The sequence below is a fragment of the Hipposideros armiger genome, unplaced genomic scaffold (assembly GCF_001890085.2).
Source record: "Hipposideros armiger isolate ML-2016 unplaced genomic scaffold, ASM189008v1 scaffold_581, whole genome shotgun sequence".
NCBI classification, from domain to species: domain Eukaryota; kingdom Metazoa; phylum Chordata; class Mammalia; order Chiroptera; family Hipposideridae; genus Hipposideros; species Hipposideros armiger.
The window spans coordinates 778370-797675 of record NW_017731931.1 but is presented as its reverse complement, the minus strand read 5'-3'; the positions used below and the strand labels follow the sequence as shown (position 1 = coordinate 797675).

At 51.6% G+C, this 19306-nt stretch overlaps 1 protein-coding gene and 1 long non-coding RNA gene across 5 annotated transcripts in view; one reads left to right on the top strand and one right to left on the bottom strand.

Moving 5' to 3' along the window:
• Nucleotides 1-395: 395 nt before the first annotated feature.
• LOC109371574 (uncharacterized) lies at nt 396-9978 on the bottom strand. The gene is made up of 3 exons (XR_002121902.1): nt 9865-9978; nt 6407-6672; nt 396-749 (listed from the first exon to the last, which is right to left on the bottom strand). It is a non-coding gene; the product is annotated as an uncharacterized LOC109371574 (long non-coding RNA).
• Nucleotides 9979-16668: 6690 nt separating this feature from the next.
• Nucleotides 16669-19306, top strand: part of KCNA2 (potassium voltage-gated channel subfamily A member 2) — a 32209-nt gene continuing 29571 nt past the window's right edge. Inside the window, exon 1 of one of the 4 annotated variants that reach the window (XM_019624177.1) lies at nt 16669-17528. The gene's annotated coding sequence lies outside the window, so the exon portion shown is untranslated. The other 3 variants (XM_019624180.1, XM_019624176.1, XM_019624179.1) reach the window with 3 other exon arrangements.

Sequence of the window (19306 nt, the reverse complement as noted above, 5' to 3'; positions counted from 1 at the left end):
GATGCCATTGATTTTAACTGTGATTAATACCCTAAAAAGGAGAAAAGTACAGAGTACTTGTAGATGTTAACTCTGGCGTCCACTGCATTACACAGATGAATACTCTTCTTTTTGTCTTCAGCTTTTACTCCCCTACTTTTTAAAAAAAAATATTTTATTGAGGAATTGGGGAAGGGGAGCAGTGTTGGGGAATTGGGGAAGGGGACCAGCCAAGTTGTTGCCCTTCAGTCTTAGTTGTGGAGGGCACAGCAAGCTCAGCTCCAAGTCCAGTCGCCATTCGGCAGCTTGCGGCAGCTCAGCTCAAGGTGCCATGTTCAATCTTAGTTGCGGGTGGGGGTAGCCCACCATCCCATGCGGGAGTCGAACCAACAACCTTGGTTAGGAGCACGTGCTCTCACCAGCTGAGCCATCCTGCCACCTGTTGGCAGCTTAAGTGCAGTTCACTGGCCCATATGATATTTGAACCAGCAGCACTACTGCTCTTAACCAACTGAGCCACTTGGCCGGCCCTCCCCTACTTTTGATTCTGTCTCCTCCTATTCTCTTTCCCCTCTTCCTAAGTAATTCCTCTTCTCTGCCAATTCTATACCTTCCTGTCAGTCATCATCTTCATTTATTGAGTGCATGCAAAAATGAATAAATGAATGAATAAACACATTATGTCACAAACATTTGTCGCTCATCCACCATGGGTCTGATACTCAGTGTGCTTACGAAGACATGGCTCCTGCTCTTGAGTTGGCCACAGCCTAGTGAGGAGAAAAACATGACAACAAATCACCAAATATTGAATAAACACATAGGAAAGACAGAACAATTGTGCCGAGGAAGAGGCACCTACGTGAGCCTACTTTTCAGGGTGATGTGCACGTGTTAGCAGCATCGACCATCCGACCATCACACCAAATCCTCGGCTCTTTGATAAATGTTCTACGGCGGTACCTCCATTTATGTTGTGTCAGAGACGTGGGTGTCCTTGCTGATTTAATTTTCTGGTTTCTTGAGACTTTTTAATGTTGATAATGAAAACGCAGTTCCCAAACAAGTGGTTCCAAAACTTGGCTGCCTTTTGGGAATCACATGGGGATTTTTAAACATCAGCGATGCTAAGCTGCATCCCAGACATTCTGATTTAATTGACCTGAAATGTAACCTGATTACCAGGAATTTACCAACTCCCCCAAGAGATTCTAATGTGCAGACAAGTTTGGGACCCACCCTTGGAGATCCTCAGGGACATGGCCTGGGAGATGAACAGAATCAAATGTGAGTGAGGAGAGAATGTGAGGTTCTACAGCCAGGGACGTGCTCCTGAGTTTGAAGGTCGAGGCCATGACTCCCAGAGGAATTGGCTCTGTTGAACTCTAAATCTATCAACAGCATTGGGAAGTTGTGTCTGCTCATTCAACAACCAGTTAGCACTCACTCTGAGCATAAGCCATCCATCTCTGTTCTCAAGGATCTGGTTGGGGGAGATGGGTCTCAACGTACATGTGACTCTTGTGTGATTGGTGATAAGATGTGGGAGGTCCAGGGTACCACAGGGGCACTGCAATGCGGCATTTGATCTGACCTCCAGTATGCTTTCAAGTCATCTCTTCTTGTCTAGTCCTCTACAGCGACAGCTCAACCAACAAAAGTTTATGGGACATCTGTTATATGTCACGTGCCAGGTGCAAGGCACTGGATGAGACCCCCCTAAGGCAGCGCAGAGATAAATAACATGGCTTTCCTCTCAAGGAGCTCACAGACTGGGCTGAACGGAGTCTTTCTTTTTCATCCCTCTCATACAAAACAGCCTGGGGTGAATCCTGTTACCAAGTAGAAACCAGTGCTGTAGGAATTCGGAGGATGGTCAGGTCAGCTCTGATACCCAGGGGGGCTCTTCACAGCAAACCTTACAAGGCGGGTGGGATTTCAGAGGGTGAACACGTATGAAGGAGGAAGCACTTCACTGCTCGCCAATTTTCCTAGATGCACACATTTCTCTCTTTTTAAAAAAGTCTCTGGATCAAAACTGAGATGTCAGCTCCCAATCAGGGCAACCCGTATGGAAGACAAAGTTGGGAATTGCTTTGGGGCCTCTGCATGACCCCTGCTCACTAACCCTCCCAGCTGCCTTTCCCCATCAGGGCACACATCAGCCTGTGATCAATTAAAAACCCCTTCAACTACCAGCACCATCCCCAAACAATAAGGCTTCATGGGTTACAGCACTTGGGAACTAGCTGTGGCTTTAAGAAAAAAATCCCATTTCAATCATCCATATCTAACCGAATTCAAGAAAAGGGGAAACTCAACATTGCCCAAGAGTGGTGCCTCTAAATATAACTGTTTGCCTCAACGTCTGTCACTACTTTCAATACCTTCTTTCCCGTTCCTGTCCTTGCTATTTCACTTCCTGTCCACCTCATAGGAGTTTTTTGTCTCTCTTACTTCCGCATCCACCCAAGCCTGGCACTACTAACATTTACTATAGTTAAATTCGTCTTTAGCTAGCTCTAATTTTATTTTAGTTTTTTTCTCCTACCTTTTCTTTTCCTTTTCCTTCCCTATTTTCTTTCTTCAGACTTAATCAATACACATTTATTGAGCATCTACTAAGTGTTGGGTTCAGTTATGGAATATATAGAGAAGCCCAGGAACTAGTCTTGGTCCTGAAGCCCTTGTGATCTAACTGATCCCATCAGTTAGGACAAATGAAGGTGGGTAAAGATAACATGGCATTAGGGATGGTGTTGTTGGTATAAACGAGAGGCGTGGGTGGCTAGGACTTAACATTTCAAAAAAAAGGGGGACTTCAACATGGGTTAATGGATAGAATCTGCAGCTACACAGACTTTGGGGCTGGCCGTTAACTGAGCACTTACTATGCACTAAGCATTTTGCTGAGTGTTTCCTTTCCAGTGTCTCATTTAGTCCTTACCAACTCCATGAAGTAGGCATTTTTATTATTCGCATTTTACAGGTGATTAAATTAAAGCTTCTGTAGACGACGTAGTTTTCCAAAAGCACAGCCAGGAAGGAGCTGAGTTGGGAGTCCAGCCCAGGCCTGAGTGACCCCAGACACCAAAGTTTGTTTGGGTCATGGTGCTGCGCCGTCTCTGGCTTTAGTTTCCTATGTGTGAAGCAGGGATGACAGTCATCCCTCCTTTATATGGCTGGTGGGCAGATTCAATGACATGCGTTAAAACACCTACTGCAGTCCCCAGCACGGTAGGTGCCCAGTAAACGGTGGTTATCACCATCATTCTCATCCTTGTTACATTCTTGTTATTATGAAAGCTTCACAGGGGAAGCGGGAAGAGGCCCTTGGGCATTACTGATTAAGGGGCTGGGCGCTGGCATTCCATGGGGGGACATGGAAAGCACAAAGACTCCGGTCCCAGAGCACACGGTGTTCTCAGGGACACAAGACCAGCCTGGTCTTCTGGAGCCTGAGGGCTTGGAGGACTGAGGGGTGAGGTAAAGCTGGGAAACAGACTCCTGAGTTAGCTCGTACTTGATCCTCTGTACTCTAGAATGATGTTTCAAAGCTGTCGTGTGTGTGCATATTTTAACACCCACTAATGGTGAATTTTGAAAATAGTTTTTTGTTGTTTGTTTTGGATGGTAGTATTTCGATCAAAATGATAAATAAAAAAAGATACATGTTGAGACGTCTCATTCTCACTCTACCCCGACCACTTTCTTTAATCCCTGAAGGAAACCACTGAGATTAACTTGTGTGTCCTTCCAGTATTTCTTTGTACACACACACACAAATGTACATTTTTACTCCCCTGACTTTTATACTCAAAAGGTAGCATACTAAATATACTGTTTGCACCTTGCTTTTTCACTTTTTAATATATAAATAGCTTCTGTTTCAATATCTAAACATAGAGATATGTCATCTCTTTTTACAGAAGCATAGTATCCCCTGTGTGTTTATACCATAGTTTATTTCACCAAATCCCCTTGTGATGGACACTTGGGTTCTGCCCAGCCTTTCACCATTACAGATCATTCTGCAAGGAATGACACTGTGTATGTCATTTTGATGTACTCAGGTGTATCCGTAGGATAAATTCCTAGGAATGAGATGCTGGGTCAAAGGGTAAATGCATTTGTAGTTTTTAAAACTGTTGTCAAATTGCTCTCCATGGAAGTCGAACCAATTAACACTGCCAAGGACAATATGTGAATGAGGGGGCATGTTTCTCCAGAGGCCAGAAAACAAAGTGTATGGTCAAACTTGAATTTTGGCCAAATTGATAAGTCGAAAACAATCATGTGTCAGTGTGGCCTTACTACACATTTCTCTTTCTTCTGAGTGAGGGAGTGTATTTTTTTCACATGGTCAGAGGCATCTGCATTTCTTGGTCTGTGCACTGACTCGTCACGGTCCATTTTTCTAGTGTGTTGCTTCCCTTTTGCTTTATTGATGTCTCTCAGCTCTTTCTATATGAAGGAGATTAGCCCTTTGTCTGGATTATGAGTTGCAAATATTTCCCCTAATTTATCATTTGTCCTTTGAATTTCCTTACTGTCTGTCTGTCTGTCTGTTTTTGTTTGTTTATTACCACGCTTCTCCAGTGGGGAACTGCTGCTTTTCGTAGCCAGCCACACTGGGGTAGCGGTGCCTCTCCCAGGCTTGGAGGTGAGGCGAGCCGTGACAAGAAACCCACGGACTCCCACTGTTCTTACCAGAAGTTCAACGCTTTTTTACGAATAAACATTTCTCAGTGTGTTATTTGTTCTTGATGAATTTCCAGGGTTCTGAAATAATTGTTTCTGACAATTTCGTCCAGTTTTGACATTATTTTTGGATGAGAGGTTCTACCAGCCTTCTTTACTCTGCCAAAGCTGGAAACCCTACCAGCTGTTGCTTTTAATGGCGTTATAACCACGCTGTACATCCACCCGAATGTAACCGGGTTAAAGCATTATGCTTCCTGGGAGGGCTATAGTTACAATCATCCCACTGATCCATTTTTTATGAAAACTTGTAAAAAATGAGCTGACAAATCCTTTTCACCCAGCAAAGAACAGCGTTCTAAGGAGTGGGACTTGGCAGGATAGAATGAGTCAGGGACCAAAGCCAGTGTCCACTCTCAGAAATTTCCAGAAACTGGTGTCCAATGGGGCCATACTAACTTGCTCATTTTAGAATTTCAAAAAGCCCGAGGACAAGTCACACCTTTACTTGTAACAAGGCTGCCCAAGCAAAACAGAATGTCAAACCACTTTACTTGGAGCTGAATTCTCACACGTCAGTGAGGCAGTCCACAGCCTCTCCTGCCGGCCAGAAGCTATGCTAGCCATTACCAGTGTCCATGTGGTTAGCAGTGGGTGGACACATGCATCGTAATATAATCAAAGCAGTTTGTTTTGCAGGCAAAATGCCCCCACACGTGGGGCACCTGAGTGTGGGTGGGGAGGATAATTTAAAAGGAAGTTTCAGTGGGAATGACCAAAGAGCAGGAGCTGTGAGGAAGATGGGAGTGCCTGAGAGACTGATTATACCACTTCAAATGCCGCTGTGACCTGATCCTGCACTCACCCCCACCCACATCCTCACCTCAGGACATCTGTTGGCTCGACCAGCAGTTCCCCACCACACTCCCTGCTCTGCCCGCCCTGCTCAGGCCACCATCTGGACCTCTGCCAAGTGACAGCCTGTCTTAGTGGCCCGGCGTTCAGCCCCTGAGAAGGGGCAGCGGGAAACACGGGCCAGCCAAGCCTGGGAGACAGAGCTTGCTTCCATCAGGAGGACATTCCACCAGTCACCCCAGCGGGCAGACCACAGCGTAAGGACCTGGGATCAGGGTGGGGTTGTGCACAGTGACTCCTTAGCAGGTGGGATGCTCCCAGGACCTCTAAGGCAATGTCCAGCACTGGGGGCCTGCCGGCCTGACCTGCCTGCACTGGACTCACCTGGAGGAGAAAAGAAATGGTCTGGAGGAGAAACAGGGAAGTGTGAGGACAGGGGGTGAGTCTGGATGCCAGAGGGGTCAAATGTGGTCTAGGGGCTGAGAAGTCTGATAGAAGCCTCCTGGCCCTGGGAACTCACTGATGAGTGCCTGACCCCCCCCTCTCCAGTCTCTGTTCTCAGAGACTGGACAAGCACAGCTCACAGCAGCATCTTTTGTGGCGGGGGGGGGTACATGGGACAATGGCCTCCTAGTTGGAGAGCAGGCCTAAGTCAGCCCTGAGAGGCTGGGAATGCTGTTCCTGGAGGGGGGCTGCTTAGAGGGGCTTGTGTTACTTCACCTCACTAAAGCTCCAGTCTCTGCATTCAGGTATTTGGAGAATGGGATTGGGGGGAGGTGGGATTGTTGTCAGAGACATAACCTCAGGTGACTGGGGTTTGGAGCTTGACAAATGGGAGAGGAAACCACTTTTTACCCTCAATTTTTTTTACCTGCCATTCCTTTTAAAAGCCCCCAGGACCTGGGTTAGTGAACATGCTGGGAGCCAGGTGCTGGTTTGGAAACACTGGCCTGCGGTGTTCCAGTTCCTTTCTCTGGCGTGCTGCGTTGGGGAGGATGGCTCGAGCTTCCCAGGTCGTTCCGCAGTGTACCCGTGCAGGTGGGTCTGGCGCCCTCTGGTGGCCAAGGGCAGCGTATGCGTCCAGCCCTTTCTGCAGAGCTATTTCCATCTTCTGGGCAGGGCCCGTGGGAACGAAGCCTGGGGATGAGAGCAGGTTTCATAGCTAAGACAAGAGAGCTTACGCCAAGCTATTACTACATGCTGGTTATTAGATGCTTCCTAGGTGCCAGGCACAGGATTACTAGAGTTATTACCACTCATTCGTTCGTTCATTCATTCCCCCAATATATGCCAGCCATCTCCTAGAAAGTCATATCTAAGCAGGAACCCCATAAAGGGAGGGAGCGAATCATAAGAACATTTGGGGAAAGAGTCTTCCAGGGTGTAGGGACAGTGAACGCACAGGCCCTGCCACAGTGATGTGCGTGCTGGGTTTGAGAGCCGGCAAGAAGGCAGCTGGCCCAGCCGCGTGACAGTGGGAGGGTGATTGGAAATGAGGGCAGACAGGTATCAGGGCACCGATGGTGCAGAGCTTTCCAGGCCCCAGAAGGACTGAGTTTAATTCTAAGGGTAGCGAACAACCATTGGACGTATGATGTTAGCAAATCACTCTGGTTTCTGTGCAGGGGTGGGGGGTGGGGGGGCATGGGTAGGAGTGGGAGGCCTGCTGGGAGCCCAGGTGAGAGATGAACATGTCTGGGACCTGGATTGCTTCTTGGAGGAGATAAGACATCAGATTCAGAATACATTTTGGAGGTAGAGACAATAGGATTCGATGATAGGTTAGTCAAAGGCTGTCTCCAGGGGTTTGGGCCTGAACAATTGGGTGAGAGTGGTGCTACTTAAAGGTATGGGGGACGGCCGGTTTTGGGGTCTGGGGGGAAAGGAGAGTGCCATTTTGGCTGTGCCAAGTTTGAGCTGCTTATTAGTAGTTTAAGTAACGACGTTACGTACGCCAGGGTAAGATTCTCCATCCTTTTCACCCTCGCCTTAAGTTTCTTTCATAACCCTCCCCGGTCTCCTTCTCATCAGAGGGCCACACCTCCCTCCCCTTACCTCCCTAAAGGAAAGCCCACCCAGAGCAATAACTCCAAACAAGAGAACAGAATGCATCCGTAATCTTTCATGGCCACCCCTCAACTGAATGACAAGGCAGAGAGCAGGCTGGGACTCTGGGCTCCTCAGACTCTCCAGAGCAGAATTAGAAGAGGAAAAAAAAGCTTTTATCACGAGCTTGCAGGTTGCTGTCCGTGTCCGTGTGGCTGGGCCCTTCCTACTGTAGGAGTGTGAGATCCTGGGATCCCGCGCACCACAGCGGGGAGTGGCGCACCCCTACCATCCAGGGGTCCTCCCTGTGCCTCCACCCCTGCCGCTGCCCAACAGAGTGAGCCAGGCTCCCAGGGCATCTTAGCCCCCAGCACCCAACACCTGCAGGCCTATCGCCCCTGCCAGCCAGTGAGCCCTGTGAGGGAGGCAGCTGCCACGGCTCCTTGCAGCCCCAGTGCCCGACGCTGCCTCTCCTGCCAGCTCAGGGTTCTTCACCTCGCAAACCTCGCTCAAAACTGCCCTGGCTTCCCCTCCCTTGGGCCCAAGTCTGGATACTGCGTTTTATCTCTGGACTACAGTCCTCTCTTCCAAACAGATGAATGGGAAGGACAAGACTACTTTGGATAAAACTCTAATGAGACTTTGCTATTTTTACAAGTATTATTTTTAGCTCTACAGATGCCACCAATAAATTATTTCTTCCTGCCTGAAGTAGAAGCCCTGACCCCGATATCGTACAAACATTGACCCTGAATGGGGACCCAGTGGTATTGGGCCCGGCCAGGTCCTGTGCTTCTGTGTAGGAAGGAGGGGAGGGCCACGGGACTCAGATGGAGGGTGGGGGGCAAGTCCTGTCAACAGAGGAGACGAGGGTGGCCGTGAAGCCCTGGCCTGGAGGCCGCTTCTGGAACACTGTTCTCAGGCCCCCTCCTTTCTCCATAATGTGGGTGTTCTAAAGACGCCTGTCCTCTCCTCACGTCTATGCTCTCATCCTGGAGTCTTGTTCTCCCTGCTGGCTTCAAATACCTCTCCATGATGATAACTACCCACTCTCCATCACCAACCCCTGGCCTCTTTCCTGAAAACAAGGCCAGCATTGCCGCCTGCCTCGTTGACCATGGACAGGCCTGTCATAGCAGCCCCACAAGCCCCCATATCTGCCAGAACTGCCCCCCACCCTGTGAGCTCCAGCCCCCAACACCAGTGTAAGCTTACACACAACACAACACAAACACAACACAACACAACACAAACGTGAACAGGCGCACATGACGCACTGCCCCTCTGAGCCCCTTGCTTGGCCGGTCTCCAGCCCACTCCCTCTCCCTCTCCCATCCACCTGCCCACTGAGTCCTATTGCCCCCTCCCCCATAATGGCTCCTTGGTGGTGTTTTCTCTTTCCTACTATCCTCACTGCTTCATCCCTTCCTTCCTGTCATCTCTCATCAAGAGAAGCAACCTTCTCCTTACTAGTTTCTGGCCTCTGCTTTCAAGAGCATCCATTAATACTACATTTTCATTACAAAGTTCATTACAAATTACATTACATTCCTCAATTATCTCTCTAAAACCTAGCTGGGTCCTGTCACTGTCCTACACAAAATCCTCCATGGTTCCTTCTTGCCTACAGGACAAAATAAATCAAACTCTTCAGCCCAACATTCAAGGCCTTTCCCAATGACCTTTCCTGTCTCACTATGTCTTTCCAGGCTGCTCGCTCTAGTTTTATTGTAAGACTCGGTGTTCCTGGGACAGGTGGGACTGCTTCTGTGCTCTGTCCCTGCTGTCCCTTTTTCCTGGAATTCACTCATCCATTTAGGCATTTAGTTCACAAATACGTTTTGAGCACCCACAACGTTCCAGGCACTGGGAATACAGGAAAGAGCAAAATTCTCAAATCACCCAGGATTTGCATTCTAGTGGAAGGGGAATAAGACAATAAACACACATGCATCCAGTAAATCGACAGGTAGAGATAGATGCTCAGATGAGAAATACAGCAGGATGAGTGCAGAGTGATGGGGGTTGCTGTTTGAGACAAGATGTTCCAAGATCCTCTCTGGATAAAAGGAAGAAAAGAAGGAAGGAAGGAAGGAAGGAAGGAAGGAAGGAAGGAAGGAAGGAAGGAAGGAAGGAGGAAAGAAGGAAGGAAGGAAGGAAGGAAAAAAGGAAGGAGGGAGGGAGGAAGGAAAAAAGGGGAGGCCTGCAGATTTTCTGCACAGAAAGCCCAGCTCCTGTCTCAACACCCCTTTCAGAGTATTTGAACAGTCTCCTTAAAGATACCTGTTAAATGTTCCGTCTTTTATAAAAGCTTTCCTTTTCCTAGACACTTTTGTATTTTCTTCCCCAGTTTAAGCCAACTCATTCTGCCTTGGGTTAGAGTCCACTGCTGACAGCTCTGCGTTCCGCTCCAGCTCTAGCAAGGAATCTACTGGCTCAACTAGTATTTGTGGAGCAGCTCCTGTCTGCCAAGCCCTGGTGTTCCCCATGGTACTCGGCTCCTGCCTGGGGTAGAGCTAGGGCTGGCGCGTCACAGACCGAAGTTCGGCGACTGCCTCTGGCTGCTGGCTGCTGGCCGGCAAGTTACTCAACCTCACTAAGCTTTGGTTTCTGTGTTTGTAGAATGGGAATGAACACACACCCACCTCTGTTAGGTATTATCCTTATCACATAAGCCTGGAGAGAAGGGTTTCAATTAGACCTACATTTCCAGGTTCTGTTGTGATTTTCTTAAGATTTTCTTATAAAAAAAGTAGTGAAAAAGCAGTTTATTAGAAGAGATAGTACATTTCAAAGAAATAGAAGTAGGCCCGAGCAGTAGAGAATGGCCCATTATTAGAAGAGAAATTACATTTCAAGAGTTTGGAGCAGGCCACGCGCAAAGGTGAGGCTCAAAAAAAGGAGGAAGGCATCCCAAAGCCCCGGACTGCCCTCCACTTGGAGTTTTTATCCCTTTTTCTCTAGAATGGGCTGTTCTATATGCTCTCTCTCTGGGGTCCCATCTTTCTTAGAGGAAGAACTTCTGCTTATTTTCTGAAATCTCGTGGACCTTGAAGAGGGTGCAGCTGGAAGGGAGGGAAGTGTTTTTGAGCACTTTGTAAAGTGACTTCCAGCCCCTCCACTACTGCCCCTAGACCTGACGGTGCTGACCTGATGACAACCATAACCTTGACCATGACCAGATGAACTCAGGGGGAGGGCTAACTGGCAGCTGCATCTTCTGCCCTCATCATCCCAGAAAGGGAGGCCTGGGGAAGGTCTGCAGACACACAGCTGCCACTTCGGGTCCATGCACAGGGGATCTACGAATTAGGGAAGCCCTGGCTTAACCCAGCAGATACGAAGGGTCAGAGTTCAGGAAAGGGAGGAAGTCTTTGGGGCTTGCAGGACCCTTGCAAAACAGCTCTACCTAGGCCCAGAGACCCGCGGAGAGTCCTGCATCACATCCTTAAGCAGGAAGAAACTCCGGAATTTTCTCTTTTTCCCAGCGGCTGGGTACTTTTCCTCTTCTCCAGTCTGGTTTCAGCTTTCCTGAGCACCTCCCTGTACCTCCACCACATGGCCACTGGGTGGCAGTGTTGGATGATCTTGGAATTTCAGGTGACAAGCAGGCTGGACAACTGGGCTCAGAGTGTGGGGGGTCTGGAAAATACCCACTCCACTCCCTGTCTGTCCTCCTAGCCATCCCTCATGTCCCGAGGCCCCGGTCCATTCCTAGATTGTTTTCACTTTTCCAGGTGCATGTTGGCTCTGCAATACAGGAAAGTTGCCAAGATAGCTCCATCTCCTCCATCGGCTACCTTCCTTTCCTCTTTTTCAAAGACAGGCAGAGAGGCTGAGTCATCTGGAACCCCAGATCTGAGTCCCCTGGACGAGATCCCGCTGCATCTCCCGGCCAGGGTTCATGCCAGTCAACAAACATATATTTGTTATCTGATATTTTTCTATCCAATTTTTCACTCACCTAATTCTATTTTCTTAGCATTCTGGGGAAGGACATACCTAAGTGGTATGTGTTCATCAGGCCTCTGCCTGTTCTTAAAGGCCCCCTTTGGGTCCCTTAGCCCATCCATAGACCCATAGAGTCTGTCGTGTCCCCCACCCCCACCCCCCACACCCAATTTTAGCCCATTTTTTTCTCTGGAGGCCTCAGAATGGAGGACGCCCTGAGTTCTCCTTGTAATGACCCTTCTTGGACTCAGAACATTGTTAAGATGCACTGAGTGTCAGGTTTGCACTGGTCTGAATTTTTTCAGGACTCATCTTTAAAGTGATTTGGCATCTCCAAAATTCCTTCCTCCCTTTTTAAACAGTGAGACATGACGGTGGGACTGCAGACTTGGGGATCAAAGAGGCCTGGGCTTGAATCCCTGCTCTGCCGCTTCCTAGAGCAGGCCACATGGCCTCCCTGAGCCTCCATGTCCTCTCAGTAAAATAGTTAGAATAGGAGTCCCTTTAGATACTAATGGTCCCATTCACTAGCCAGGGTGAAGTGGAAGAACTAGTCAAAACAAGAAGGGGTCATATATATCATGTAGTCCAGCTTTCCCATTTTACAGATGTGGAAGCTGAGGCCCAAAGAGGGGAAGTAACTTACCCAAAGTCACACACCCAAAGGTCACCTAGGTAGTGGCAAAACTGGGGCTGGAACTGCCAGGCCGATGTTCTTTTCCACAATGTCAAGTTGCTTCTCATTTGCTCTGTTCCCCTTCCCTATAGACCAAAGACAGTAAAGGAGAGGAGAGAAGGACGTGGGGTTATAGTAACAACCAGGCCCAGACAAAACAGCCACCTGAGGTCACATGAGTGGGGTGCAGCAGGGCCAGGACTCAGCCCTAGGCCTGTCTGAGTTCAGGTCTTAGCCTACTCCATCTGTTTTAAACCAGTTAGAGCCTTCAAAGCAGTTTAGTTTGATGCCAGTATAGACCCCTAGAATGGGGCAGAGGGAGGGCAGGGGAACACCCATCAGGCAGGGCATTGTGTGCCTTTTAGGACATGTAGGTTGTATCATAGCAATAGGGTAACAGTGAGGACCTCAGAGGTAAGTGACGCTGTAGGAGGACTGCTCTGGCAGCTGTGGGAGGAGAGGTGGGGGAGGGGCTAGTCTGAAAGCAGGGGACCAGGAAAGGTTGCAGCAGCTCAGCCCATGCCCTCTGGTGGCTTAAACCAGGGTAGCAGGGGCAGGACAGGGAATCCAAGAGAAGCGAACAGATGTCAAGGCCAAGTGAGTGACTGGATGTGTCGGATGTCAAGGACACAGGAACTGATAACGTTTCCCAGCTTTCTACTTTGGGCAAAAGGGCGAAAGGTGGTATCTCTCCCAATAAAGGGCTGATGGGTCTGCGGCTCTGGAGAGAGGCCTGGGCTGAAGACAGAGCACCCGGGGAACAGCCATGGGCAGGGCACAGGCCCAAGAAGCCAGGCCGAGCCATCTTTGCTCCAGATTTTGATCTGTCCCAGGCCAGCTGGGACTGAGCTGGTTCCCTCTGTGAGCCACTGGGGGCTCCACACAGACAGGAGCCAGCTGAGGTACTGGTGTAGAACAGGAATTGTCCCTCTTACAGGTGGGAGGAGGGGGCATTCAGAGTCGCCTCCACCGACATCCAGAGCATCCTGGGAAAACTGAGTGAGCCATCACAGCCTCAGAAAGGTCCTGAGTCAGAAAAGCCGAGAGGCACAGTGATTAACAGGCCAGTGTGCTCAGGAATGGCCCTCATCAGGCAGCTGAAATTACAGGTGGTCCAGGGGGTGTGGCCTGGAACACAAAAGGTATGTACCGTCACAGTTCATCCTGAACCTCTCCTACTTCCATCCCTAGCAGAGGAGACCATGGTGGCAGCGCTGATAGGGTGACCTGCTGACAGCTGACACTTCATGTTTGGTTTGGGATAGGCACTGTTCTACATGCTTTCTATTCCAGCCACACAATAACGTTTATAGGCGAGGAACTGAGTCACAGAGCTGAAACACGGTAAGCCTGGGATTAGGCCCTAGACCTGCTGGCTCCGGTTGTACTTGAACCACACTGCTCTGCCTTTGGGAGTTAATATCAGGGGTCTGATGGTGAGACAACCAGCACAGTGCCTGACCCAGAGCTGCAGCTCCAAAATGGGAGGGAGGGTCCTCCCTCTTTAGTCATCCCTTAACATATTCTTTTGTGTGGCCAAGATTCACAGTAGCATGGGATGAGAGTGTAGTAGCTAATTCAGGACAGGAGCCAAGGCCCGGGCCTCTGCACAGGAGTTCCTTAAAGGCAGCTTGGGTTAATCACAGAAGGCTTCTTGGAGGAGGCAGCCCTTAGGTAAGTAGGGGGCTGGAACGGCTGCTCATTCCACTTCCAGGGGAAGTCCTCAGACATTAGTCATGATGCACACCGGCAGTGATGACAATCACAAGAACTGTACTCTTCCACACTGACCAGGTTTTTGCTTTTCCAAGCACGTTCATACATTTTCTCCTCTCTGATCCTAACAAATAAGATTTTAATACACACTAACAATGAATATTAGTTTCCTTCCTTCTTTCTTTCCTCTCTCTTCAAACCCTGTGAAACAAGGGGCAGATGGGGGGGCAATGCTATCTTTCCTATTTTACAAGTAAATTGCGTCACAGAAAGGTCAAGTGATTGACCTTGGGTCACACATCCCTGCATGCTGAGACTAAAACCCAGATTGCAACCCTGGTCAGATGCTCTGCCTTGTACGCCCTGTGCCAGGGTGAGGGACGCTTAGCCCTCCGTCCTGCAGATGTGAGACGCATCAGCTGAGCTGGTCCAGGAAGGGGCACAGAGCAGAACCAGCCCCACTGCCCCAACTCCCTTGATGTGAATAGTTCATTACCACCAGCACCAACCCCCTTCTAAAACAGACCTCCTGTCAAGTTGGACAACCTCCACCAGATGTGTGGATAAGCATCTGCGAGCCCCGCTGGGCTGAATCCATGTTCCTCAGACCAGGAATTCAGCCCAAAGGCCTGGCCCCTGGCTGGCAGCGGAAGCAGGCAGCAGAATGCAATGGTGATTTGTGGAGTCAGCTGGTCTTGAGTTCCATCCCAGTCTCACCACTAAATTACCCTGGACAGCGACTTGTCCTCTGTGAGCTTCAATATCGTCAACAGTAAGATGGAGATGATGGCAGGATTCCCACAGGGTGGTTGCGAGGATTAAATCAAAGGACTTATGAAAAGCTGTCAGCCCGGTGCCTGGCCTTGTATTCCATGCTTCCCTGCCCTGCTTCCTGTGGGCTAGAGGGGGCGATGCTGCCACAGCACAGTGGGCGAGTGGGTTGGCTGGGGGAGCAAGTCAGCAGAGGTGGCAGTCATGCAAGGAAGGAATTCTGGTCCTCTGCGAGTGACACCTGAGAAGGGAGCTCAAGTAGTCTCCTATGTTCGTAAATTGTGGTAAGAGGAACTAAGAAACCCTCCCTCCTGCACCTGTGGTGCCGGGGTGGGTGTGGGCACACTGTCATGAACCCTTCTTTCAATTACTATAGTCACAGACCACAGGAACCAACGAATTCCGTACGTTGGGCAGGTGCAGCCACAGTCTTTCCCGCTGCCAAAGGCAAGGCATGGCCCCCAAGCAGGAGACAGACTAAAGGGGAAGGGAGTGGTTTGGGGGTTTGATCTGCCGCAGGGAAGGGACCAAGGGGCTTTCTGGTTGTTCTTTTGTGGCCAAAAATAATAAATGGTGAGTGCTATAGGGCTGGGAAGTGAGCTAACTGTGATTAAACCTAGGTTAAGCTAGCTGGCTGACCACTCTTTATAATATTTAATCCTTACCACCCTGGGAAGTAGTTTTGCTGTCCCACTCAACAAATTAGAAAACTGAGGCTCAGAGAGTTTAAATAACTCACTCAAGTTCACACAGCTGGCAAGTGCCAGAGCTAGGAATTGGGTCCAGGTGCTTTCTCACACAACACTGCGAAACCAAGAGATAGCTACCTCGGGCAGGGGCCACACCCAATGCTCCTAAACAACTAATGTTATTTCCTCCTCCAGTTCACTCCGTTTTGGTTATTGTTCATGCTTAGGCCAGGTTTTAAAGGGGGGAGGCCAATCAGATGAAACAGGGGCCAGAAGAAGACCACAAAGAGGGAAGTGAAATTCAAGGGCTGCTCAGTCTACATAAGCATTGTGGTATGGGGGCTATGTCCTAGCGTCTCAAAGCCTTCATTCAAGTCCCAGAGTCATCACTTAGTGACTTTGGGCAAGTTGCTTCACCTCTCTCTGCCTCAGTTTCCTTTTCCCTGAAATGGTACTGATGTAGAAACTACTAGAGCTGAGGACTGAATGTCCCACTGGGCTAGTGGTGCTTAGCACAGTGTCGGACACATGGTAAGCACATGTCACCAATTAGCACGATTATTAACTCTCCCTCAAGAGTTTTTCTTGTCTATGGTTTTTGTTTTAACAAAGGAGAACAAAGAAGCTATTGGGTTGCTGGGAACGTCATGAAGTATTTTTCTATGTTTTTCAATGCAAAAATGTGTCATGACTTTCTCGACGACCCAATATATAGACACAATCAAATGAGTAAGACTTTGGGGCTTTAATTGACACGAGGACCCATTGTGGCAAGAACATGGAGGAACAGCCCTGTGGTGCTGGTCAGCAGAGGCTTCCAGAAGGAGTGTGGAGTGGGGTTCTGGAGGTTAGTTTGGTGACAGAGGTGGGACGGGCTGAGACCTCAGGGAAAGTGAGGGCTGGGCGAGCTTGGAAGCAGAGAGAACGGTAAAACAAAAACCTGGTGACTGGGCAGGTTGAGAAACAGCCAAAAGCTAAGCTGGAGGTGGGGGCTAGGAGGAGAGTTTCACAGGGGAACAGAGTGGAGAAACCATCATTCATGGAGGATCCACTGGGCGCTCAACTGCTTACATAAACAATTTCACCCTTATAACAGCCCATGAGATATCCTCATTTTGCAGACGAGGACACTAAGATTCAGAGATGTGAATTAATTTGCCTAGTAACTGTCAGGCTTCCAAAACACCCCCGCCGTACTTTGGCTGGGACATTGACGGTCCAACTTCAAGGGTCCTGAAACCAAACCAGCCCTACCTTATGGTCATCTGCCCTTCCAGACCACCCCCTACAGCTCTGGGTAGACTCCCCGGATGAAACGCCAGGATCCCACAGAGGTGGACCTTGTGGGCTCCATCACAAGCTACAGACCTAAAGAGGAGGTTCTCTGAGAATGGAGGGCCCAGAAGGAGCCTTCCTGGGACTACAGCCCCTCTGCATTGCAGTCTGGGTTCAAGGAACCCCTGTTTGGAAGAGGGATTCTGACTGGGATCTGAAGAACAGAGCTGGCAGGGGTTGGGGTCGGTGGGTGGGAGTCATCCAACCCTCTCAGATACCGTCTGAGCAGAGGGCAGAGTTAACGTCCCAACACACACTCTTCCCAAAGCAGAGCGCATCCTCTTAGGCCCACCCCAGAGTCCATTTTCAGAGTCCCGTGGGTCAGCTGGTTTTGTAAGGCCTGCGAGGGGGGCCCGTTTGGTGAGTAGCTGGCCGCTGTAGGTCCCCCAGCTCTCCCTGCCCGGGCCCTGGGGGAAGGGGTCCGGAGGACCGGCTCTGCAATTCTGCTGGTCCCTGTGGCGCCTCCCGGTGCGGGCAAACGCAGCAGCAAGTTTCTGCCACACCTCGCCCCGCACCTGCTGCATTTCCGCGCGAAGCCAAAGCCGTGGCTGGGTAAGAGGGAGGTGGGGAGGCGGCCCTGGAGGAGGGGCGAGGCGGCACAAGGGGGCCAGCAGTGGGCCTCCAGATTCTGTCTGGCAACGCCGTAATGAGAGCAGCCCCTCTCCCTCGGGCCTGGGATCACTGCTACCGATTGTTTCCTCCTTGCCTACTTCATTATGCGGGCAGGAGCCCCTGCGGACCGCTCGTCAACTTCTGCCCCCTGCTTCTCAGCCCCGGCAGCACCCAGCTGAGCTCTCCACGCGGCTCTGGTTAGTAAGCTGGGCTCTGCCAAAGAAGGGGGTGTTTTCCTGATGGGGTGGGGGCCGAGACCCCGGCACCCAACCAGGGGGCCAGCGCGGTGGTGGCGGCGGGCGCGCACCTCGCCAGCGCCGGCCCCCGTCGGCCCCTTTAATTCGAGTTCGCGGCCGGGCCAGGTGCGGCGCTGCGTGGCGCGGTGCGGCGCGGTGCGGCTGCGGGCGGCGGCCGGGCGCTCTGTACGCGCCGCCCGCGGGACTGCAGAGCCGGCTCCCGGCTGGCCGCCCGCATCCTGCCGCCGCTGCCGCCCGCCACCGCGGTAACGCCGGCGCTTGCGGTCACCCAGAAACATGGAGGCTCCGGGTGCCCATCGGGAAGGGTAAATCGGGGTCGGGGCTTTGGGCTGCGCGTGCTGCGTCCCCGGTCCGGGCTGCGGCGCCCGGAGGAGCTGCGGGGCACCAGGCGGTGCAGCCTGCAGCGTGGCGGGCTCGGGCTGAGTCCCCGGCGGGCGGGCTTCGGCCGGACCGGAGCGGGCGGGGGGTGGGGGACGGGAGCCCTAAGGAAGAAGAGGGCACCAAATGGGCTCGGGGACCCCCCGGGCTGTGCGTGGCGCGGGGCGGAGGGCGCAGCGAGGAGCTGGCGGCCGGTGGGAAGTGCCGCTGACAGCATAGCCATGTCTGGTAAATAGCGCTGGTTGGTGGGACCCGAATCACTTGGGACGGCTGGGCTGCAGGCTCTTCCCCGGCTCGGAATCAAAACAGCGTTGCGGCGACGGGCTTTTCCGCTTCCCTGGGGCCGCGGGCTGCTGTGGAGCCCCCGCGCTCAAGAGGAAGCTGCGATCTGGGGCAGCCGCCTGCTCCCCACCCTCCAGAGTTCAGGCTCCAGTGTTTCCGAGTGGAGATGGAGCCTCGGCGGTCCCTCGGCTGGACCCCAGGGGCAAAAGAGCTGGGCTGCGCTTGGGCCTGCAGCGAGAGCCCCCCGAGCCGGGCAGGAGCGGGTTAAGGCCGCGCTGACTGCCGTGGCCAGCCGGCGGGTCTGGGCCGCCCGCGCAGAGCCCAGCGCTGAGCGCGCCGGGCGGAATCCCGGTCAGAGCTGGGAGCGATGTTGAGAGGACCCAGACCCCTCCCCACCTCGGGGCCGGCGGGATAGAGCCGGCAGGGCGCCAGCTCGGATGCCGGCCTCATCCAGGCTTCCCTCTCGCTGCTGCCAAGCCTCCTGACAGCCAAGCTGGCAGAGCGTCCGTTCTGCGCTCCCTGCCGAAGAGATGGGAGGGATTCTTTTCTTGGGGAGAAGTCGGTGGTCGAGCGCCTGCCCGGTTCAAATGCCACCCACCGGAGGGAGGCCTGCAGCCTAGGGATCCCCAAGGGAGAATCAGTCCTGGGCCCCAGCCAGCCAGTTTTGTAGAGCGGACCTTTTTGTGTGAGGAGTCTCCCTAGATGAGCTCTGAAGGAGTATGTGTTGGGAGGGATTTGGGGGGGACTCTCTTTCCTCCAGGACCTTGAGGAGGCCCGAGTTTGTAGTATGCTACAGTCTAGGAAGCCCTCTCTTGCAAGATGCTGTGTCCTGACCTGGGGGTGGGAGGGCTTTGCCCAGAGTCCCTCTTGATGGCTGCTGAGGACCAACAGGGAGGGGATCTGGCTCAGCCCAGAGAGGCCTCTGGAGGAGACAGGCTCAATCAAGCCTGAAGGCTGGTTCCCTGTGAGAAAATGCTTCCAGCAGATGGAAGCCTGCCCAGAGGAGGCTGGGAGGCTGAGGGCTAGTCTCAGATGTGACAGCAGAATGGAAGAGGGCA